The 25,458-nt window shown below is 38.7% G+C and overlaps 1 protein-coding gene across 5 annotated transcripts in view; it reads left to right on the top strand.

The window, feature by feature from the left end:
* The window catches only part of ATXN7L1 (ataxin 7 like 1), a 120,633-nt gene that overhangs the window by 45,148 nt on the left and 50,027 nt on the right, over positions 1 to 25,458 (top strand). Inside the window, exon 1 of one of the 5 annotated variants that reach the window (XM_075024840.1) lies at positions 23,427 to 23,595. The exons of 2 other annotated variants lie outside the window; for them this stretch is intronic. The gene's annotated coding sequence lies outside the window, so the exon portion shown is untranslated. Of the gene's footprint in view, positions 1 to 23,426; positions 23,596 to 24,018; positions 24,041 to 24,117; positions 24,429 to 25,458 lie in introns of those variants that run through there. 2 more of the 5 variants (XM_075024836.1, XM_075024837.1) reach the window with 2 other exon arrangements.

Below are 25,458 nucleotides of genomic sequence, written 5' to 3'. Positions count from 1 at the left end.
TACCCTTTCTCCAGAGCGTAAAGAGACCCACTGTTTCTTTAATTTCAGACATGTGGCAGCCATCCTTGATGCCTCTGGGAAGTTGTGAAGATTATAGAGGCAGATGTTGTTATTTAACTTTTAAGAGTTCGATTCCTGGAATATCAAGCAGAAAAAGAGAAAAATCTGCTTGTGTTTCAGGCTTTTTTAATGGGAGGCGGTGCATCATACAACCTTCAACCAGTAGAAATCAGGAAGGTAAAAGAAGAGATCTGGCTAATTAGAGGACTAGCTTGCTGGACTTGAGTCTTTGTAATAAACACAGCGTAAAGCTCAATGTTGTGAAGTAGTAGATCTGTTCTAGCCTCTAAGTCAGAGAAATACTGAATTATTTTTAAGAGCAGTTTCACGTCCTTGTATCTGTGGGTTAAACATTTATATCCATTTGTAAGGATTAAACCATTCATGTACATATGGTGTGAGCCCAACTGAAAGAGAGACTTGCTGTTACAGGCTGTTGAATAAACCATATAAATCAAAGAATTTCTTGAGGTCATTCAGTATTATTGTGCACTTAGAAAATAGTATATCATAATGTCATCAGCAATAGGGTTGTTTGCTTCTGAAGCCAGTTCTTTTGAGTAACTTGTTGCAGTGGTACAATATCTTAGATTATTATTTTTTTTTTATGTGTGAACATGTAGTTGTATTTATTTCTCCATAAAGTAGTTTGAAATAAGAAGTCAGTCTAGTTATGCAGCTTGTAGCATTTCTAAGTGTACTTGGCATGTGAGGAATTTTAGTTTTGAGACTTTGTTCTCAAATGTCAACCTCAATGAAGATACAGAGCACTTCTTGGGACACCAAAAATGTAGTGTTTTAGTATCTCTGAGGTACCATAATGTTCTTGCTGTTTGCTTGGGGTTTTTTCTCCAATATTTTTTTTTCCCAGGAAATTTTTTAGGGTGGCAGCCTGTGCTGAGCACTGTCCATATGACTTCCATGAACTCCAGTTCTGTGACAGTCTGTCTATTACTTGTTAAGATGGGACCCGTACCATTTCCCAGGAGATGTTTCTGTTTTCCTTTGGCCCCAGACAGAGTAAAGATTCATATTCTTATACTGCATTGTCCTTCACTAGACTAAAGAGCGTCAGATACAGTTCTGGTTATATTTTTTTAAATGTTCCATACAATAGTAGGCTTGTTAACTTTGGTCTTTTCCTGTTGAAAGGAAAATCTCTCATAAAAGGTAGCTCTGGCACAGTGGAGAACAAGCAGTGTACATATAGAGAGCTTGTCAAAACATCTTGACTTTTTCTTTTAACATGAGGAAATAAGTTAATGACAGGGAAGTGTTAAAAGTAAAGTACAGGGAAGAGGTGAATTAGCCAAGCTAAATAATGCAGCTTGATTAAACAATAACTGTAGTATAACCATCAAAGAAAGTTTCCAAACATATTCTGGAACAGTTTCCAAAACTGTAGAGGGTATCTTAATGAACCGAATAGTTAAGATCCCCATTTGACGAAGTCGTAGCATACAGAGAACAATCTTGCTTCGTCAAGGAGAAATGACCATGAAAATCTCTTCTTTTGCTAATTGGACACTCATTGCTATCTATCCTGCCTGTCTCTAATGTTATTCTAACAGGCTTCTAATTAAGAAGTAGAAATTCTTATTCCTTAAAAAAGAAGAAACCTACCTTTGATTTTCATTACTTCTGAGTTATAAATCCTTGGGTTGACATCCTCATGTCCTTATGAAAGTTGGAAAATTATATTTCCTTTTTATCCTTCTTTTTAGCTGTATAAGCATCATTTAAAAGAAAAACAAACTAGAAAGTGACGGAGCAATGGAGAATACAAATAAATTATTTTCACTTCCATATCATAATTATTTTCCTAAGAGAGATTATATATTTTTAATTACTCAGACTAGCTATTTTACATTGTACTAGTTGCATGTTACAATTTAATGAACCACGATTAAAGACAAGAAGGCTGAGTTTACAGTATGAATAAGAATGAATTGCTTTCTTCACACTAGCTGTAACATTACTAGCTGGCATCTTTTTTGCATAAGGATTTTGATAACAGCTATCACTGTCACATTTGATGGATTATTCTCAGTTTTTGTATTATTTTCAATTATTCAATGCCTTGGTTTTTTTCTTAAATACAGCTGTTTGGGGTTTTGTAATTGTTGATATTTTATCCATTGCGGTTGACCTTTTATCAGGGGAGTGCTCTTGTACCCTTCAAGGACAATGATATTTTGAGTGATTCTCCTGTCACTGCGATTTTTTTTTTTTCCCCACAACCTTGTCAAAACTTGTTATATGATATCATTATTGATTGAATAACTTTCTGGTTGTCACATGGTTAGGTTTCACTGCATAAAAGAATTAAAATAATGAAAATTACTCTCATCCCTCCTGCTTTTTGTTAAATATGGAAACAGCAGCAGCTAGACTGACAAGAATCCCAGTTTTCTTTTTCTTTTGATGGAGGTGGGGGGAGAAGGAATTGAATGTTTTGTGTGTACCTTATTTGTATGCTTTTACTTGTGCAATTGCCTAGGATACACTGATTTGTCTATAACTTTCACTTCCATTACTTTAAATTGGAAGCCCCTATTAGCTGAAAGCATATGAAAAATTCCCTTTAGTTTTACAGTCTTTCTATCAGAAATCTTGTTCTGGAGACCAAAGTACAGCCAGGGGCATAAACCTCTGTCTACTGTCTGCGATGAAAATCTAAGCTGTAGTTCCTGCAATGGTATATGCAAGTTATGTGGGTCTGTCATGTCCGTGTCATTGCAAGTTCTCCAAGCCCAGCGTAATAGCATTCACTGTGAAACTGTGCTCACAAGCCATCTTTTGCGCCATTCCCGTAGAACTTAAATAGTACATTGCTGGATGGACAATCCAGGTAGAGCAAATATTATGCTTGAAGAGGCAAAACTAAAACAGTGCTCCTTTGAATTCATCTTTTCCCCTACATATTCTTGGAGTGCCGTATTTTTAGACTGTCAGCAATTCTTGAGACTCTGAATAGGTACAGAGACACAAAATCTGTCTTTGTTTACTCCTTGGAGAGAACAGCTCTATATCCTAACTGCTGATAGACTCTGGCCAGATTCAGAAAAGCACTTAGATGCATAATAGATAATCAATGGACATTTTAATACTTGATTCAAATGAAGCAATAAATAAAAATCCTTCTTAGCTGCTTATATGCATTGAGACCGTTGGTCACCTCAGTATTGGCTACTGTGCTTATCCAGGACTGCAAACAGCTTGTTTTTTTCATATGTGTCCTGGAGAGAGCTCAATGAAAGATAGATTGACAAGGCCATGTTCATTCAAGAAAAACAAAACAAATCCTACCTTCTCTGTAATTACTTGCCCAGGAAGCAAGAGATTTGGCTTTAGTAGCCTTACCACTTAGGAGCTATTCTGTCATCTTCCACCTCCTAGGAGAGGAAAATATCCTAACCAGCAGGCACACCATAACGCAGGCTAAAACAAAACTAGCGCATGGTTTTTGCATTGGAGATGTATCAGACAAAGTAAACCTGAATGTAGAGAGTAACACCCAGATCCAAGGGGCGGACTGTGACAGGGACTGAAAAATGTGCATCTGATGCTCAGAGCAACAGCAAACGTAATGTGTCTTCACCTTGCAGGTTGCTGAGATCTGCTCGAAGCTCGAAGTAATTTGTTGTGTTTTCTTTTCTTAGTCTAGCATGTGAATTAAAAGTGGAGCTGTGTTCAGACCTGCTGACCTGCTTGCTTAGAAACAAGTAGCACAATATTTGATAGAGTTGGCTTTTTTTGTATTTTCTACTATCATCCCACTGCTTAAACTGCTTTCTTCTTTGTTGTTACTAATTCACCATCAGTAACAGGGTCTAAAACAGAGAAATTCAGATATAGAAATAGATATGATATATTTACAAGGTCAATGAGTAGTGTAAGTAGGAAGCTGACAACTTCCCATAGATAACTTCTGCACTTCAAAAATTTGCCCTAGGTTGATGTGTCAATAATTGAAAATTTCTTCATTCAAAAGATTCTTTGAATGAGAAAGCAGGAACATTTTGGCAGCGTTGAATCTCAAAGGATTGTGCATTGTGGAGCAGTTAGTATTCAACAGAAGAAAATGTTCAGCAGTGAACAGAATGCTACACATGTATGCAGTTGCTATTAAGGACAGTAGCCTTGCCCCCCCCCTCCTTCCCTATTTCTGGATGTGTGTATGAAATTGAAAAATCTGGGAGTAAAACATTGATTGTCTTTTCCCTAATTTTTTCTGTTGAGTTGTGCCTTCACAGTGCCTTGACTATGCTGTAATTTTACAATGCTTATCTTAAATCAACATAGGAAGTAGATTGAAAGAGTAATAATGACACTGGGCTTTTCAGTGCAATGGAAGTGTATTGTTCTAGTTCACACATAATTCCTATCATTATAAATTAGCTTATTTCTTTTGCATAGTGTATTCATTGATAGTATTTGATTAGTGAACCCTTCTGTATTATTTTTTTTTACTTCATATAAATTGTGGTAAACGATGCAGTACTTACTTGAACTGGGTGGTGTTGTCATGGCATTGATGGGAGATACATATCACTTGTAATTTCTTTCAGTCAAGATTTTAATAGAGATGTAGTTTTAAATAGTAACCAATAAGGATTTCTTTTAAGGAGTGCCCATTAATAGAACTCAGCTGTTGAAGGTTGACTGTAGCATTAGGCTTAAGTTTAATCTCCTACATACTATAATTTACAGGGCTGCGTTTAGTGCATCATTCTTACAGCTGCTTTACTGGTGGAGGGATGGGGGTTGTGATAGTGGAGGAGGGGGGAAAGGTATAGTGAAAATTTTTTATCATAACCTGTAAAAATCTGGCAAAATTAAAAATAGGAGTATTTGGCTTGAAGTTTTCCATAGCCTGTCTTACTTGGTCTGAATAAGGTGGATGTCTTCCATCTTAGAGAAGGAATGTTTTTAAAAGTAATATTTTAGAAAGAGTTCATGGTCCTATTCCTAGATAAAGTCCAAAACAGAGTTAAGAGCTTTTTGAATTCACTGTTTGGAAGTGGAGTAAAAGATAAGCAAGAACAAATCCTTTTTTTTTTTTTTTATCATACTGTGATGCAGTGTAAAGAAAGGAAATTTGAAGTGGAATCTGAATTTGCCAAAGGCCCAAACAAGAAGTCATTGTTTCTTCACTGTATTCAGAAGTATAGAAGTGCTAAGATCAAGTCTCTTCTCTGTGTTATCTCTTTGTCTATGCTGCATGTGATCAGACAGGGAAGATGTGGTAGGGTTTTTGAGGGTGGGGGGTGGGGTTTTTTGGTAGTACAGTGTTTCACTCTGCATGTGTTATAGAAGGTAAATAACATTTGGATTAGTCACTACCAAATATTATAAGTTCCATTTCAAGTCTGTAGAAGTCCTGTCTGCATGTAGACCTGACCATTGACTGTGACTTTTAGCAGTTGTCTAAATGTTTTGGGTTAAGTTAATTTTCTAACTGTTGCAATTTCTACTATGTTATCGTTTAGCAATTTCTTGCAAAGCATGTTACAAGTTTAGGAACTTCTTACTCTCCTTCTACTAAAATTTTTACTATAAGCTGGCTCATAAAGTTGATTCTTGTCCATTGACTATTGGCTTTTCCCAAAGCAGCATTTTTTGGGTGGTGTCTTCTCTAGCAGCTGAACATCTCCTGTGCCATGAGTTGTGGCTGCTGAGTCTGCATGTGAGGTAGCAGGTGGGGCTGGAGGTGCAACTCATCTTGTGCATTCAGAGCTCCCTTCAGAGCTGGAGAACCGAGCCTGGGAGGAGGTTGGATGATCCCAGAATATAGCTCTGGCCCTCACAGCTGCCAGGATTAGACTACCTTGTTATGTGCAATGGTGAGTGGAAAGAAAACTGTAATGGCAGTATGTTACTTTCCAGAAGTACTCCTTCTGATAGTCTGAAATACTGCTTTCCAACGATGTTTCTGTTGCCTTTTCTAACATCTACAGGCCACTTGGGGTGCAGTGGAGAACACGAAAGTCCCTTTACATGCAGGAGGATGATAGGATAGTCATATGTCCTCTTTTTCATAGAGGCGCAATGGAGAGCAATTGAAATAAATACCGAGCTGTAGTTCAAGACCTTTATGGTTTTTTCAGGCTGGAAGTAGTTACATTAAATGTCTTTCATGAGGAAATAATTTTTTAATTTGGTGTTTAAAAAAGCCCTTATTTTTTAGTAGAGTGAAATCTCAGTTGTGATAAACTAGCTAGTACAAGGCTTACAAGTCTACTTTAGATACTTTTCCCACAATTTTCAATAATAATATTGATCCTAGATTATGTATACCTTCTTAATTTTAAAAATAAGTCTTCTTCTTCATTTTAATATTATTTTTTTCCTCTAGTATCTAAGCATGTTTGTCACAGCTCCATGTTTAAAATCTAGTGAGTTCTGTTTATTTCATTGTAATAGTAGTACACAACCTCTTGGTACCTGACTAGTGCCAAATCTATTCAAAACATTTTATTTGCATGCATGAAATACTGTACTTAAAATTCTCATCATTACAAATACAGCTGAAGCTCTGTGTGTTTCCCATTTCACAGTCCTGTAGTGATTCATATAATTATCTTAATAGCTTATTGCTATTCTATTTAACTGGTGATATTAATGTAATAATTGTCATATTAAAATCTAAAATACTGAATTAAGCCTTGTTCTAAAATACATTTTATTATTACAGGTAGCTTAGACACACTGTAGGCTTCTGTTTTCAAAATAAAATGTTTTGCATTCATCAAGATAGATTAATGAAATTATATTCTACAAGATGTAATGAAAGAACTGTTTAAAATGTATTAGGCAAATGATGACAGGCAACTCATTCACCTCACTACGTGTATATTTTGACTTTGATTCAATTTCAAATACTTGATTTAGCTTCCTGCACCAAAGCCTACCTATTGTTAAGATGCCTAAATAAAATTTAGGAAACTTGCCTCATTAGCTATTTATGTTTGTGAGACTAGTGATGCTGTTAACCAGGTACATTTTCTTTCACTAGTGTTCCGGGAAATAACAGATTCCCCCCCCACCCCCATTTTTGGATAGGCTTCTTGTTTCTGCAAAATAATCTTTTATTATGCCTAGCATCTGCTCTGCAACTAGTGAAGTATAAGTAATACCATACTGACATAAAATATCAAACATTGCATATGAGCAATGTGTTTAAGGCAAGCATTAATGTATCATTATTTGATACACCTGCTTTCAGTTTATTCCCTGTGTTGTATAAGGTGCTCTTTTCATGAGTGTATCATCAGTGTTGTGCTTTACTAATTGTGTAACTAAAGAATTTATTTATTTTTTTTAATCTGGTTTTAGGTTTGAGATTGGTGATTGAAAAATTGTTTCTTTTTTTTAATTCACTTTGTTAGGAGAATGATTGGCAGGAAAGAGTCTCATTTTTGGTGCTGCTTTTACCTCAAAATATTGAAGCAGGAAAACACCTGTGCAAGCTGAAATATGGACCAGTAATTGGCCAACAATACTGAAAAGGTCTACATTGATTATAGGTGTTTCAGATTGCTTTAGTGTCTATTTGTTGGTGATCAGATTGCATGAACTGTGGAGACCAGTGCATTGTCATATGTACTTTAAGCTTTCTCAAACTTGTGGTAGTACTGTACATGTCCAAATGAGTCTGAAGACAAGTGTTTCCTGATTCTGTGACTCCAGGTAGATGAAAACTGTAAGGTATCAGTAAAAGTAATGCTTTTGAATTTGGCTAAGACAACAAAGGATTAGTTTACTGTTTAAATAAATCTTTTTGTCACTGTCTAATGCCAGATGCGTTTAGTGGGAAATGAGCAGTAAAGCTTTTCAGAAAAGCAGTAAAGCTTTCATGGGCAGGAAAGGCATAGTCAGGACCAGACAGTTAAGGGTGTGGAGAAGAGCACAGTGCAGAACTGCATGTTTACTAAGATGAGTATAGAAATGGTGCAGCAAAAAATTGAACCTTGAAAAGTCTGGTGTTTGTACTGCTAAACAATTTTGTTGACCCAGTGTTTTTTTTAACTTAATGGAAGCTTGAGAGCTATGGGGTCCCATGGAAAGGATTCTCAAAACTTAGTTGTACACTGTGTGAAGAAATACCTACCTCTTGATTTGTTTTTGAACCAGCAATGAACATTTCCTGTCTACCTTCATAATAAATGTGCATCATAACCCTCCTCTGTTGTCATTTATCCAGTTTGACAAGTCCAACTCTGTCTAATTGTCACTCTTGTAGAGACTTTCCATATCTTTGCTATGTTTTTTTGTATCTTGCCCAACTCTTCTAAACCATTTTTGAAAGGAGGGAAGCAGTGGTATGGTGGGCTATATTCCTTGCCTAACATTTGGTTTGCTTTTGTGACCACTACAGATCATTGACATGATAATTTCATAGAACTGTTACAAGACCAGTATCTCATTACTGTGTAATAATAATTCAGAGACCATCATTTTGTATATAAGGTTAAGATAGTTATGTTCTTCCATGTCTGTCACTTTACATGTCTCTACATTGAATTTCATTTACTATTTTATTATACTGTTCAGTAATGTTAGGTCTTTCTGCAATCTGTTGATTTTCGTCCTTAGTACTCCGAGTAAATATGCATCAAAGATCTTGTTCTGTCACTAACCACCTTCTTTTTTTGGATTATTTCTGAATATGTTGAATAGTTCAGGCCCTAATGAAGACTCTTGCTGCATGCTGCTGCTGAAATTCTTTCATTGAGGACCATTTTTACCCTCTTTTCCTTGTCCTGTAAGTAGTTTCTTAGCCTTTGGGTGGGGGTTGGAACCCTCCTTCCTGTCTCACAGCAGTTGTCTTTCCTTTAAGAAATGTGAATATGTGGCCTTGTTTCAATTGGAAATTTAAGTAGACTCTGTCAATTGGATTTCCCTTGTCCATGTGTCTCTGTATGCCTTCCAGGACACTTGTGACTCACAACAGTCTTTCACAAAACTACACTTACATGTCCCCAGTACATTTTACTTACCTGTACGTACACTAACTTGGTTTCCTTCTTAGAGCTTCTACCCCTCTGGCTTGGATACATTGCAGACTTTCTGCTCTATTTCCTTGCACTCCCCCAGATGTTGATGTTGCCTTCTGATCTTCAGGTACAAGGTGGTTTTTAGTGAGAGGCTTTGCTTGCTTGTTAATAGCTCAATAACTGCACCTGTGGCTTCTGGGGAGCTCCTGGATGAATACAGATGGTCCAGCTCTGTTAAGCCACTTTGCAGCCTCCTCTGTGACTGCCTCAGTTGGAGACAGGATCTCCAAGTCCTTTGGAGCTTCTGGACCATGAAGGTCATTTTTGTCAGGACTAGAAAAGAAGCAAAGTTTTATTTATGCATATGTGTTTGAGTGCATGTGCATTTCTGTACATATGTATATATATTGGCTGATCAATCCATTGCACCCCAAATGCAGTTGTAGCCTTAATTCTGGAATAACTACTAGGGGGTGGTTTATTGCCACTTCCTGGGTAGACGCATTTGGAAAAAAACGGGATTTTTTTTTCTATAGCGTTCTGAAAAAGAAAACCTACAGGTTTTTCACGTTAAAGAAACAGCTTGAGTATAACTTTTTTTTCTTCTCATTTTCTTAACAAAATAAAATCGTACCCATAGAGGTGAAGTGTTGCACTTGGCCTGAGGTAAAAATCTTTCTTTTAGGAGACCGAAGAAAAAACAAAGGACATGGAAGTCTAGGTCTGCAAAACAATTTCTGATCCTTTAGCCACTAGTGTGGAGATTAGAACAGTTAATGTGCAATGTGGGACATCCTATTTACCCTTTTCTTCCCTAATCTGGGGAGAGTTGAATCAAAAGCGCCTTAAGCAGGCTACCCGGTGTCAGTGGGTGTTTGTAATCTCTGACGTGGACTGTGTTCTCCTTTCCATAAAGAAATGCTAGTGGGAGCTGGGGTATCTCATCTGTCAGGGAGTGGTAGAACAACTCTGCTTGTGAGGCTTTGCCTGCTTCTCCAATTGAGTGTTTTATATGGAAAAGGAATGGAAAGGATTGAGAGAGGCTCAGAATTACCTGCAGGCTGAGGGACTGGGTGGTTTTGCTACTGGAAGACACAAGCTCAAGTCCACATTGATTTCTTCTCTCCTGTTGATGTTTTTATTTTGCATCAAATAATTAAATAGCTGTTGAACAGAGTAAGACAGAGAGTTAATCCCTAACTCTGACAAGTAAGATACTCACCTGGGATCCAGCCTGTGGTTCAGGAAATGTGTTTATAAAAGATTGAAATAATTTCAGCAGGAGGGAGGGAGAGCAAAGCCCCTCAACAACCTTTGCAATACTTGGTCCTCATAGTCAGAGCCCTCTTCTGCAGAGGGGAAGATTTGGGTTCAGACTGATTACAGAAAGGTGAGTGCTTTAATCAGGGAAGTAGTCATCTAACTGGGGTTCACCACCTTTCTCTTGTTTAGAGACTTTAGCACTTAAATGGCTTTTTAATAACAAAATATTTAGAAATATTTAGTATTTTATCAGTCAGAATTTTAAAAACAAATCCACTCTCTGAACCAAGCCAAAGTAGCTGGTCATAAAAGAGAAATAAAGCCAGTCACAGAATTGTCAGAGAATCGTAAATTGGTATTTGGGGGGAAAAAAGCCATAATAATATCAGCTCCTGTGTTTGTTGCATCAATGGTAACTACTGATGTGTCCTAAATATAAAATAATTTTGAGGACAGTCAGGATGCTCAGACAGCAGTTACCAGCAGTGGGTTGGTTGACAAAGCCTGAGCATTCCCTTATGATTCGTCTGTCTCATCTCGGCACAGCTCATGTCCAGTCGGTCTGGCAGCTGTGGAGAGCTATGGGCTATATGTGCACCAAGTTAAATATTCCCTGACACATGACATGATAATACCCCAGGTGCCCTGTAACATTTGCCCTATTGAGGTCAGGGTGGGTTTTTTTTCTTGCAAAGAGGTAAAAGGGGGGAAAAAAGAGGACACACCTACCACTACCCCAAACCAGAAAAACAACCCTTTATATTTTCCTTCAAGAGCAGAAGAAGGACATGCACAAGGACATTACCCACAACCCCAGTGCCACAGTTCACGTTTCCCAGCTTGGAGTCCTGGTAGTCATGAAAACTTCATCTAGTGTCTGTTTGTCAGACTTGGGAAGAACTGGAGTATTTTTGGGTTTCTTCTCTTCCATGGCCCAGATCCTTACTGCTCTTTAAGCCTTATCTGGCAGACTGGGATTAAATCAAATCGAAATTAGCTTGCCTTTGCATTTGAGAAGAGGCAAGAATGAAAGGTCAACAGCAGTGCTGCAGCAAGGAACACACTTAGCAGGGTTTTGGGGTTTTTTTAAGGGAACTAGGAAGAGAGGTAGGTCAGGATATTTTCATATCCAGTCCTTGTTATGTTCACAGTTTTCACTCCAGTTTATTTTTATAAGCTAGAGAAGCAAAGCCACAAATACTGGACTACCATGTCTCACAGGCATTAGTAGTTTTGAGATCACTATGATACCTATTCAGTCATTCCCAAATTTTTGACTTCTTGGAAACAGACAGTTGAAAAGATTTTATCTTGCAGTTAGCATGGGTCAAGTGAAGATCCTGCCTGTGCATGCTCTGAGGTGGTTCCTCATCGACACTTTCTGCCAGTTTTATCCACGTGCTTTCCTGCCTTCCCACTGCAGTTCTGCCTTAGCGCTCTCAGCAAATGGTTGTAGAGAGGCATAAGGGAACAAAGCTGAATTGTTGCTTCTGCCCTAATTTGAGGATGCCCAGTCATCCTGAGCCTGTAAGTGGCCTGTTCACTCTTCATGGGATGAAAAGTCAAAATACAAAGGCAGATTTTGGAAATGCAGGCAGGAAAAGGTGAAGTGTCTTTCTCCCTTGCATTTCTGAGATCTGTGTCAGTGAAACCTGGCAAAGTTGGCTTCAGTCTATTCTGCTTTGCTTTCGTCCGCAGAGAGGGATTCAAATTACTCAGTAGTCCCTGTGCTGGGACAGTTTTATTTCCAGTTGCTTATCATGTGATGCAGTTATATGAAGGAATTACAAAGTTGTTGCCAGCATTTGCACCAGAAGTACTGTTTAAGCAGACAAATTTGGTTTGGTTTTGCTTTTTAAGGCACAGGTATGAATGTGGCAATTCTAGCTAGATAGTATCACTGAGATGAAACAAAGTTAAAATAAATGATACATAGAGCTTCAAGTATCATGGTTTCAAAAGAGAGCTAGAAACAAATATATTCCACTGAACACTTAAAAGTTCAGCTACCTTCATGGAAGACTTTCAACTGTTAGTTATTCACTGAGGTTTTTTGCTCCATAGTTCCATTTTATAAAACAGAAAGATTTTCAATTTCTAAACTATCTTAGTTTAATGTCATTTTAGTAGAATTGCCTTGTGTCTTGGTTTTGGTTTTTTAAAGTTTGACATTTAATGTAGGGTTGGATTGATTTTTTTAATTTGATTTTTTCCAAAACATACATACAACACACACACAAAAAAAGAAAACAGTGTAATTATTTTTTTTAATGCTTAAGGAAAGTTAGAATATCTACTGGAAAGTTCTGATTAATGGCAAGAGAATATATGTATGCCGACTGACTCTCTGCAGTCAGAGTTGCATAATATCAACTGTTAAGCAAGTAAAACAAGTGATGCTTTTACGTGTTTTATGATCTAACAAAACTGTCATCTCTGCTGCTGCATCATATCACACCTTTACTTTGCAGAGTTTCCTTCTCTAGCTTTGCCAAATACAAACTGTACTACTCCACTCAGATCTCCCCAAAAAGAATTTTGAGGAGTCCACTACTACTTCCTTTTTTTGAAACCTCTTTTATGAGAAAATCTTCATGAGAAAGTATTACAGCCTTCTCAGTTTCAGTTAACATAATCATCTGAAACTTGTGCGTGTGTCTGTGTAAGTCAGCTAACTGAAGATCTGACCTGGACATTTTATGTCAGTGAAGGAAGTGAATGCATAAAGCATGGCTTAACTCAGCTTTGTAAAGCGTACCTTTGGAGTTACAGGCAGCATTTTCTTTATGGTCTTCTTGTGTTTTTCTTGTAAATTTTAGAGCAATCATTTTGTGTTCTTATGTGGCTGTACAGCATCTGCTTAAAAAACTTAATGTTATAATTTATAAAGTATAAATTATAAACTATTTCATCACAAGTAATCTTACTGGGCAGTCCAGACAGCAAAGACCTGAAGGTCCTCATTCAAATGCATCTTCTGTCTCCTCTAAAACTGAATATAATGTCAATATGGTGTCTTTTTTGCTACACACGTGTCTCTGAAGCTGATAGAATTGATGTTTGGTTTACTGCCTGTAGAAAATGTATTAAGTAAGTGCGAGGAGTTGTGACACAGGAAGGGGTTAGACCCTTGCTTCATTCAAAGAGGAAGCTGCTTACTCCTCAGTGTTTGTGTTGCAAATTGTGCTGGACTTTTAAAGGCTCTATTTCACCCTGCCTGGCCCTGCTTCCCCCCCCCCCCCCCCCCCCCCCCCCCCCCCGCCCTTAAACTAGGATTCTTTTTTCTTAGTGCTGTTCTTGTAAGACGTTTACACTGGATGACACAGCATCAGTATTGATCTAAGCTGGTTTTACTGGTTAAGCTTTACCATTCTCATTTTTCTGATGTGCTTCCCTTTAAAGCTCAGCTTCAGCTGAACCACACAGATCAGTCCCAATTGTTTTTCAAAATGTTCCATTTAACAGTTAGTTTGGGGGAGGTTAGCTTGTTCTTAAATAATTCAACCTTCCAAGTTGAAGGAGGACCACAGATACAGCACAGGCACGTTACATTATGCAGGTATATCTGCCTTCTTTGAGTTCCTGTTGGTTAGCAAGATGTGTACTGGTCTTGTTTGGGATAAATGGTTTTCAGGCTCTGAGTCTGCAAAATTTTTGCCAAGAACTTCCATGTAAGTTTTCTAAGATTTGATAAAGTTGCATGGCCACAGTGCTGAGCTAGTACCATTCCTTGCATGCTCAGAGGATAAAGTGTGGTCAACATAATATTAGCTCATGCTACTTTTTACACCCTTAGAGACTGCAGTGAATGTACTAAGTGTCTGATTCAGATCACCTAAAGATACTTCTGGAAATTTTGAAACATTGTCTATTTTTGTTGTTTAAAAAAAAAAGTATACCTATTTGCAAAAACTAAACTGCTTTTTTTTTACTAAGAACAAGAAGTTTAATTAGATCATCTAGAAATATGCATAAGTCGCTGGGTGAAGCTGTAGTAATTAATAACTTGTTTAAATTGAAGAGTGATGACTACGCTGAGTATTGTATAGGAAGCTGTGCTATGGCTTGAAATACCTTTTGTCTGTTGATTTATCTGTAAGATGGAAGAATGTTGAAATTTCAAGAATCAATATTATTACAGAAAGTAAGATTTTATCATGTGGACTTTGCACATATTATCATGTGGTACGGCCATGGAGATTTAGGCTTACCTCTCTTTAGGTGAAGATAGTATAGACATCTATATGTGAGGTAGTCATTGAGTATTAGCTTTACTTAAGTGATAGCAAAGGGAATTTTCATGTAATTACACTGACATTTAGCAGCTTATTTTAATTATTAAAAAAAAATACTACAGGAGGAAAGGCTGAGCAGGTTATTTGTTTTATTGCCTTATATTTTCACCACAATGTAAACGTGTCTGCTTTTCCTTCCCTGCAAGCGTTCCTTGGTATGTAGAGCCTCCCCCATGCTGTGGGATTCAGCTGGCCACGCAGCGCCTCTCCCCATTAGTCATCATTGCCTTCCCTAGCACTGTGCATGAAAGTAATTCTTTAAAGCAGTTGCTCACAGTTCATTTTTTAAAGATTATTTCATAATACACCATTGCAGTAGTACCTTCTTGTAAGCATGGACCAAATCTTGGTCACTAAGCACAAGCAGTTTTACATGGAATAAAAAGATACTTTGCAAATAAATCACTACTTATTTCCTTTAATGTAGTTTCAAAATGGTTTGACTTTTGCCATTCAAACACAGCTTCCATTCACGTGTTTGGGAAGCTTTTGAAAGCATATGAATGTTAATTTTCCCTGTTTTTCTGGAACTTAACGTAGTTAACTTCCAGCAATGTCTGCAGCTGGCTGCCTAATAAAAATAACTTGCATTCCTAGAAACATTAGATTGTACTGATGGCAAAAATGGCTAAACAATTTTAAAATGTAACCCATTCTGTTACATTAAAATATGTTTCATCTTAGTCGATATTAATCTAAAGTAAAAGACTAACTGCAGTGATGTTTAGTAGTATTTTTATTAATGTGGATTAGCCATTTACAGAAAAGTTTTCATATTGTAGCAGTTTGCTTTTTTAACTTTGATCGCAGTCCACCTATCCTTATGTTATTGAAAAGCTTCCTGATGTCTGTTTCTTTAGTGATCTCTCTTTCCTTAATGTGTGGAATATTCATATAGTGTTGCAAGAAATGCGGTTACTACTTCGCTTGTGGTGCAGATGAACATTTACATTTTCATGCCTAACAGTGTTACACTGTCTTTCGTACTGTTTTTTTCTTTTGACGGGCAGCCTGTGTTTTATTTATTCCGTGCTGACTTACTGGTTTCAGTATAGTGAAACTTTGTTTTAATGTAGAACTTAGTTTTCGTGTAGTGAGGGTTTATTTTTTTGTTTCTCAACTAAAAAATGGGGTTTTATTAACTAAGAGAGAAAATAAACAGTGCAACTGTATTTCCAGTTCATCTTTTGTTTGAAAACATTGGGGCAAATAAAAAATGCAAAATGTTTTTATTTTAAAGTTCAGATTCTAGAGAATTTTCAGTGGTAGGATTAGATTTTTTTGTAATGAAACGTATTAGTCTCACAAGTAAGGTACTAATATCATGATAGCATTGAGTCCCAATTCTGGCAAGGTGCACTTGGTATAGAAGCATTAAAAGAAACTCCCTGTGCCTTTGCATTACTTCTCTGATAGTCTTTTCTTAGATATGTAAAAGTCACTGATGAAGTAGGTCTGTAGTGTCCAGTAGGCTCAGCAGCTCTGGGTTATTCTAGTGTTCCATACTTGAAAACAAAGCAAGCTGTTTCTTGGTTATGTACAGAGATAGTGAATGAAGTTTTACTCCTTTTGTATTCAGTTCTTTACAGACTGCTGATTACATTTCTCAAAATACTGTTGTATGAAGAGTTACTTATTAATTTTTACCACATTTGTCATGTCCTCTCTACTATATGAAAGCCATAGCTGAAGGCAGCTAGGTTATAGCTAAGACCAGCCAGTGTAGTCCAAGTATCAGACGATTGATGCCAGATTGTTAACGCTTGCCATTGTTTCCCAAAATAATATGGTTATAAACGGGACAGCGGTCATTGATGTTTTGTGGGAATAAACTGTCGAGCCTCAATGGTAAATATTGATAGATTGGAAGAAGACAATACAGGTTGGAGGCTCAGCTGTGAGAGCAGCCCCAGGTCATGAGGCGCAGCGGTGCTCTTTTCCAGGGAGGATCAATCACTGAGTGACAGCCACAGTCCTTGTAAAATAAGCCAGAACCTGTTTCAACAGCAGCAAAACCTTCAGCAGCTTTAAAACATTAATCATCTCTTCAGGATGTTTTCTTTGTTGGTGACATCGGTGCCTTTTTAACAGCTCTGTTGGCTATCACTGTGCTAGATTGTGGCTTGTTGGGCATCTCATGAACACCTGAATGGATCTAATGGCACACTGCTGCAGAGAGGGCAGAGCCCGCTCCTCTCATCTCGCCCTTCCTACCCATTCCTGGGATCCTGTTCCTTACGTGCAGTGCTTCTGCTGCTCACCTTACCCCATAGTGACACTATTCAACTTGCTATCGAATAATAGGAGAAACCTATTCACTTTGATTTATTTGTGGTTTCGCACCTTTTCCCCCTTTCTTTGGTTAGTTTTCTGCTGGTTTAGCAAGCTAAGCTTGCCCATCAGGGTGGCAGCTGAATGCCAGAGATGGTGCAAGGAAAAAGCAGGGAGAATGCATGGTTCAGAGTAGCACTGACAGAGGGAACAGCAGCAGCAATTAATTATTAAATCAGCTCTGCCTGTCTTTATCTAAACTACAATCTTAAAAGCATATCTTTTGAAAAGGACACCTGACCTTGAAGATGAAAGTTTTACTGTTTGAATTAATCTTAAAGTGGTATTTTTCTGGGCTATGCCTGTTCAGATTTGAGCATTTTTTTGGTAGTTGGTATCTACAGACTGTTGATATATCTAAGAATTGGTGGTGGCTTGCTATTTTTTTCCACAAAAGGCATGCTCATCTCTAACAGGAATTCACAGCCCTAAAGGGTGGATGTGGTAGGGAGTAAGTTGTAATGTGTGGAGTAAGCCTGTTAATATTGTCAGAAGACATGGAAAGTCTAGAAGGACAACTTTAAAACTCCACATATTCTGACTAAATAAGATTAAAGTAAAAGTTGTAGATTATAGAAAATGAGAATTAAATGGGGAAAAAATGGTGAGGACTGCTGGACTGCATATCCAGAATATTGCCTTCTGCAGCAGTGAATTCAGGAGGGAAGAGATAACAGATTGAATGCAAGTTTCTGCAAAAAACATCGTGAGTTTTACTTACAGATTGTTTTTATTATACATTATCTGAGCAAATGTATTTAATGAGACTGCACAGATGTTACAGTTTTTCAAAGGCAGGGAGTTCAGAACAAAAGTAAAGAAATTTTTGTTTAAAACTTTTTTCGTTATATTTTTGAATCTTAAAAGTAGAATTTTATAATATCTATTATGTGGAAAAAAATTTCTGGCACTCTGAGGTGGTATACGTAGTTGCAGAGCGAATAATGGGAAAAAGCTGTGATGTGTGATTCAGGAATTAAAAATGTAGTAATAAAACCTGTATTCCTTCCATGCATGCAGGTGACTTGAAAACATGTTTTCTGAGTGTACTTTTGTATGTTCAGATAAATCCACTCTGGACTATTTTATGTAAGTCAGTGTGGAGGTACATGTCAGCAAGCAATTAAATACTGGTTTGATCATTTCAATCAGCTTCTATGCAACTTGCAGTACATTTTTGCAGTACTGTCAAAATGTGCATACCCACAGGACGTGAAAATTACGTGAATTTAATTTAAATCTAAATCACTTGATTCTAATGCAAGACTAAGAGACTAATTGAAATAAAACCTTTATTAATAGTTGAATTAAGTCAGTAAGAGATACTAACTCGTACGTAGGATTGTGGAATCTCACAGCTAAGAAATACAACACTGGGGTGCTCGTGAAGGTGTGTGTAGCGTTGCACACATCAAGCAACAAATTTGTTCTTGTTTGCTCTAAATGGTTAAAGGATACCTTTGAGGCCTTTTCCATATAACACCTTAAGGAAGCAATGTGTGTATGAGGACAAAAGTAATAGACTTGGGAAACCACTACAATGTACATGCAACGTACAGTGTAATGGATTGCTCCTATAAGAAATGCTATTTTTGCATATTTTACTTCTGCATTCATTAGCTCTTTATGTATCATTTAACATGTAGATATTCTTTAAAAATATTCAAAAGCTTTCAGAGCCCTAGAGCAGTGAAAAAAGTTGTATGAGAGAAGTACTGAAAGATTTGTTGTCTCCATGAGACAACTTGAAGAAATGCAGGTTTAAATGTTGGAGGAGGAATGTTTGTTCCTTGTTGGGTTAGTTTCATCAGTTATCCTAGAAGCACGTAAGCATGATGCTGCACCTATAGCAGTACTGCTGAACTCCATGGTGCTGGTGAGGTATCCAAGTGTTTGATACCATCGTTTATAAGCAGTTGAGAACAAGGACTGATTTTTATGTGTTTGTATAATATTAACTCTAGCTACATTTTGGAAAGATGGTGTGCTCACTTCTTGGTACTCAAACTTGCTTAGACAATTTAGGTTAGAAGTTTTACAGCAAGAAAACTGTGTTCAACTTGAAACAAACTTTTGTTCTTAATTTTGTTGTTACTTTATTTTTAATAAGAGAAGCTTAGAGATAGGAAACCCGTAGGGATTATGACCAAGGAAGAGAAACCCTGTGCTAGACATTAAATAAGCACTTTCTGAAAAGGTGACGTTTCTGAAGAGATGAAAGCAGATGGTAGGTTGTCTTTTCTTATGCTGCTACAGTATTTGAAGCTGTTTTTAAAATGTCACTTATATGCATATTGACATCTAAATGGGCAACACCTTCTTAGCCTGGATGAAGAATGAAAAAGGAGAGAACTCTGTTTGTCATACATCTCCGTATGGGAAGGATGGGGCAAACCTCATGCAAGGACTGACTGCAATCAAGTGAAAGGGACTGGAGTGGCTGTTCCTTGCCTGAAATACGGACAAATCTCGGATACATGGATAGGACAAGCAGAAAAAAAAGGAGTATCTCAGGGTATGGATATATCTCAGGCCTTCTAGGATTTCTAAAAAATAGTAGTCTAATTTATGGATTTAGGAGTGAACTGTGCAGGACGAAGGCACTCCTCAGTTAAACCTGCGTTAATCAGTCTTCATTTCCAAGAGGTTAAACATAAAGCCAGAATGCCATGGCCTTTCTGGAGGAGCTGCCTTGAAAATTTGGGACTGCTGAGGCATCAGTCTGATCTGTAGGGCAACGTAAGCATAACTGAGTGTCTGTCAAGCACCACTTGTAAGTTGGGGCTTTGTACTTTTCCTCAGTAAATCAGAGTTGTTTGATTTGTTTATAAAGGTCTATGATGCTTTAAGAGTAGCAGGAGTGTTTTATAGGCCACAAACACAGCTTCCTAGAGGGTGTTTCTGGAAATGGATCAGATGCTTTCTCTGTTGGGAGTTGTTGAGTCGGGATACTTGGAATTCATAGAAATCTGGGTCTCCTCTCCTGTTTTCTGCTAAGTATGGTTTAGATAAGATAGCTGTTGGTAGTTTTTACCAGCTGTCTGCAGAAACTATCAGCTAGAGTTTTAGAAGTTCTTCTGAAATAATCTCTGCAGGCAAAATCAGTACAATTTTGGCTTTCCCAAGTGTTCTGACTTGCACCTCTCTAACACCCCTCTTCTGTCCTTTGGTGCTGAAATTCCATATAAGAAACCTGATTTGGGGCTCAGAGTGAGATTAATGTACAATTACAGAAAAACCCAAAACACTTCATACAGCTGCCACTCAAATATATGTGCTGGTGTTTTGTTTCTGTTGAGGTTTTGGGGTTTTTTGCCTGAAGTCTGTTCCGTTGTTTTTGCTGGTGCTGAATTGCTGAGGCTGTAGCCTTGTTTCTAGGTGGGGAAAAAACCCTGCATGTTGACCTACCTAGCGGTACAAGGAAATGAAATTAATTTTGGCACTATTTTAGGCCTGCACAGCTTTAGCAAGAAACGTGTATGCACCCAACAGATTGGACTCTTGTTTCTGCATTTTAAAGTTTTAGTCCCAGAACACGTTCCAGACTAGGCAGTCTCTGTGTACTGGGTAGTAAGAAATGTTCCTAGGTTCAAGTAGCTCAAATGTGCAAGCTGTCTGATAGTGCCAATGTCCATCAGGAAAGTACTTAATATTTAAATTTGCGGTCTCCTGTTGAAAATTCTGTGGGAATATTCTTCTGATGCACAGCACAAAAAAATTGCTATTAAGTACCGCTGGCATATTGTTTTGGGTTTTTTCCTCAATAGGGACAAACCCAGCTCCATCAGTCTGAAACTAGCTACAGAGATTAGATGTTTTCTTTCCAAGATAGTCTTAAAAACACCCTGATATCCTAACTTCATGCTGACATCAGGCAAATTATGTCTATATCCAGGCATTGGTAAATAGGCAGTCTCCTTAATGTTTTTTATGTATTACTACTATTAGCAGAGCCACATTTATAGCCTGAAAAAAGCAGGTTACGAAGGAATCACGCTTAGCTGCTCCTTATTTCTTAGCCACTTAATTAAAGCCTGTGAGATGAGCAAAGAGAGTAATCCTTTATAAAAAAAACCTTTTTTTTTCTCCCCACATTACCAACAATGAATTGTACTTCTAACTATTGGCTTGTTTTGTTCTCAACCTTTTTACAGATTGTGGGTTCTGTAGCTAGAAGTTCTGTATTAAGATTCTAGAGTTAGAAAATAATTATTTACTGTGCAATATTTTCTCTGTATGTTTGAGTGCAGGACTTGTCTGTCATTAGCACAAACTGTCTCTGTTAGTATCACATTGTATAAAGAAACAATTTACAAGATGTTAGTCTATAAGGTAAATGTCTGTGGTCTTCATCTCAACTGTAGAAGTCTTTTTATACTTAAATAAGCATCTTGCTATTGTTGATAAACTCCCCTTTTTAGATTGAAAATGAAAGGATTGGTTATCACTTCCTGAAACATTTGGTTCAAGCGATCTGTTGATGGATAACTTGAGATGCCCAATATTAAGATACAGAAAATTGTCAACATCCTGATTGTATCTTAAACAAAAGCCAACATCAGCCTTGCTTTTCAGAAGATGGATTTTTATTTTCAGATAGCAAAAGCATCATTTTGAATTTACTTCTGCTAGGTCATTTGCATGGTTACTATGGATTTCCCCCTCCCTCCCCCAAATTCTGCTGTTGTTTTGTTCCTGTGTGGAAGTTAACCCTTCCTTAACATTACCCTGTGTTATATTTTAAACATTCAACATCGTGCAATGACTTACTGGCCATTCAAGACCTGTGATGTGACCTTTGTCACACACTCACATCAGGCAGCAATCACCACTCACTTTGCAGCAGCCTTGCAGTCCCGTGGATCCCCAGGATTATGTGTTACAGCGTGCTTTGACAGCTGTTCCACAGGCATGAACCTGAGACATACAAATAGGTATTAGCAGCGTCTAACATCCTAGACGTAAAATGATGGAGGTATGCAAGACAACCCATAGTCTCTTTCAGCCTTCAGTGTCTCAGCTTTGCTGGAGCTTTTTGTGAGCGTATATTTTTGCTGGATTTTTTTTCCCAGTCAGTTTTAAACTTTTTACTTAACTATTTGTCTTATTATTTATTTACATGTTGATATTACCTACCTATTATTTCTATACCTATCACTTGTTTCTCTTCGGCTTATTTCTCCTTCAATATTTTTTGTTTCATTATTCCTTGGCTTCAGTGATTACGTCTTCTGTGAGGCATGTATACCTGCAGTGAATGCTTTCCTACACAGAAATCCCAGAAGCATTCAGGATTGTTTTGCTTAGGTAGGCTTATGCCCCAAACACATAATCTGTTTTATTTTTTACTTCAAGCCCCATGTTCAAATTAAATTAAACAAACAAACAAAAAACAGAAAAAACAAAAAAAAACCCCACAAACAAATAAACAAAACAAAAAAACCAAACCACTACAAACCAGCAGGTTATGCAGCTTCAAAGATCTGTTGGCTAAATTTCTGGGCTCCATTTTGGGTCCAGTGGGTCAGGTTGTCTTGAGTCCAGTCCTGTCTTCTACCATATTGAAACTGCTTCCAGAAGGACCCACAGTGCCCACTGAAGAGCTTACTTACCGTAACTAATCTTTGAGAGTGCTGGTTCTGTGTTTTCACACTCCCCGTCCGCTTTCTCTCTTCTTCCAAGGCCTCAGGCAGAGGATTCTGTGATTAAGAAAGAAACTTGAATAAATTGGGGCCATTCCCGCTCCTGCCCCACTGGGATCCCTGCAGAGTCAGGGAGGGTGCGCGGCCGGGGAATGCACCACTCCAGAGAACATCTCCCAGCTTAATTTCCTGGAGAGCACTGCTTCAGGCACATGTGCAAATATATGGAATTTAATCCTAAAACATTTTTAAGTACCTTATCATGTGAGCTTGCATTTGCCAGTGTGTTTCACGTTGGACACAGCTGTGAGAATAAATTTGCATTTAAACTGGGGTCCCATGCTGGTCTGCTGCAAGTTGATGTTTTTGGCTGGTTTTAGTGGACAGGCCAACAACTACTCGGCAGCAAGAGGAGTTGCAGGTGTGTGGGGAGAGCCAAGGGGCTGCTCTTTTAAATATGGTTGAAACAAATCACTTGTAATAGCATTGGGTAAGCATTAAACGTACTTCCATTCTGAATCTTGCCAGTTATGCCGAAGGAAGTATTTCAGGTTAACGGGGAACCAGCTGTTTCCAGCAGCAGTGGGCTGGGTGAGGGTTTGGCTGGGGGATGCTTTAACACACGGCGTCGTGCCGCAGCAAAGCTCAGCTTGTTGATGTAGCTTTTTATTTTGGGTGGTGACACCATAGCTCTGATATCTGTGTACTTGTGGGTACGGAGTACTTGTAAGAAGAAAAATAGGTGATAAAGAACCTAAGTGTTTATCCAGCAGCTGACTGTAACAGGATCTTAATTCTGGGTCCACTTGGATACCACTGTGCAAAAAATCAAATATAATCAGATCCTCAGAAGCTTCGTTTTTAATTCCTGGTCACCGTGCATTATTCTGTGGAGTTTAGCAAGTGCTGGAGTCTGAGAGGCGGACGGAGCACGTGTAACCTTACTGGAGGTGGCTGGAGCTGTGGTACTGCTGGCTCGCTGTCTGCTTGCAGGACTTGCTTTCTGTAAGCCTTCCTAAACTAAACTAGGAGTTTGACAACTTTTCGGGAGAGGAATCAAGTGATAAATGAAGCAGGGTTTTCAGGACGAAGATTTTTGCGTTTACTGTGCCAGTCCTGAGCTTTTCGCTGCTCGGGCTTTTCCTGCTCGTCGCGTTGAACGGGGAGGGTGAAAAAAAAAAAAGAAAAAAAGAGAAAGATTACCGCTCCCCCCGGGATCCTGCGTCAGTGAGTACGTCTCTTGTTTACGGAGCGCTGCTCGGCGCTGCCGGCGGGCGGCGGGCCCGGGAGGGGGAGCTGGCGGCCCTCTCCCGGCAGCCTCCCCGCCGGGAAGCGCGGCGGGCGGCCCGGCAGCCGCCGCCGAAGGTGGGCTCCGGAGCCGCCGTAGGTGAACCTGTCGGCACACCGGGGGAAGGTGCCGCTGATGGGTTTTTGGCAGCGGGGTCTGAACGTGAGTCTGGGTCGCCAAAGGCCCTGGGTCGGTTTGTTGCCACCGAGGGCGAGCGGCCTGAGGAACCTGTTGCGGGAGCCGCACGAGGTTATGGGACGCAGCTGCTGCTGGAGAGAAACATCTGCAGTTTTGGATGCCTGTGTAACGTGGAGGGAGGTGGCACGTATCTAAGGGTTGCCAGCAGCTCTTACGGTCTCCAAAGTAGCCGAGACGTGAAGTGGTGCGAGGGTACCTTTACAGCTCCCGCCCCGCTCCGCTCCGGGAGGTTTCTGCTGGGCTGAGCTTGGCGCAGCAAGGCTAAGGGCAGCTCTGGCCTATATGACTGATTGGGGCAGTGCCTCCTGTGGGCTGCAGACCTTTTAAAGCTGGCCTAATGGTTTATAATCACGTAAGTGAGCAAATCAGAAGTAGATACATGGGGGGCGGGCGGGGAGGGGGAGAATAGTACTTCATTACTTCAGCATAGAAGGGCAAAATAGATGTAATTAAGAGTATTTTAGACTCAGGACAGGAAGTGCCAATAGTGAAACTTCAAGCATAACCAGAACTTTGACCCTTGCTTATCTGTACTGTGGTTATTTTTTTTTTTTCCCCCAAATATATCAGCGTGCTCTTGTGCAAATACAATAGCTCGTGTTGCTTACAGTCTTGGAATTTAATGTAGTCTGTGCTTTTTATCTGCACAAATCTACAAAAATTACTGCAAAGATTTTTAACTTGTGAGCAGACGCTAAGCTCCATTTGCAGCTGCTTTGGAAAGGTTAAAGCAAAACAGAGGCAGGTAACCAGAAACTTAGCTAGACCCATATGTGCAAAGAAGTTACCGTGATTTCTCCCTTATGCATAGTATGTATTTGTATGTTCTGTGTTTTGCTCTGACACGTATATTTCACATGTGACAATGTGGTCAAAAAAATAGTGTGAACTGTGTCTGATTACATTGGTAAAGGGTAGTGTTTTAGAAATATGTAATTCGGGGGGGTGGAGTGGGGTGGTATTTGATTAATAACATGACAGTGGTACCAAAGCAGTTTAAACACAATGTGCCATTATAATGGGTAACTGCTGACTCTTGAATTAGCAGCTGTCAACTTTTTTATGGACTCTTTTATGTATATTCCATAGAGCTTTTTAAATAAAGAACAAGGCAATTGCTGAGCGTTTGCTTTTGGAAGCTTTGCTGTGGTTCTAGATGTGTAAGTTTAAAGGAAGTGAGTACTTTCATGATACTGAATTATTCTTTAAATATATCTGATTTCTCTCAGTGTAGAGTTCTTGAAAAGAGAGGGATTACCTGCAAGCTTTAAGGGCTGTGTAGTATCAGGTTTAATGTCGGCATTACCGCTTTACCTCTGCTATGCTCTAGTATGAATTACAGCTGAAGTACTGGCTGGGTGCATGGATTACAGCCTTCCTCT

This window comes from Buteo buteo, chromosome 4 (genome assembly GCF_964188355.1).
Source record: "Buteo buteo chromosome 4, bButBut1.hap1.1, whole genome shotgun sequence".
Classification (NCBI taxonomy): Eukaryota; Metazoa; Chordata; class Aves; order Accipitriformes; family Accipitridae; genus Buteo; species Buteo buteo.
Note: the sequence above shows the minus strand (reverse complement) of the source record. Positions and strands in the feature narration are given on the sequence as shown.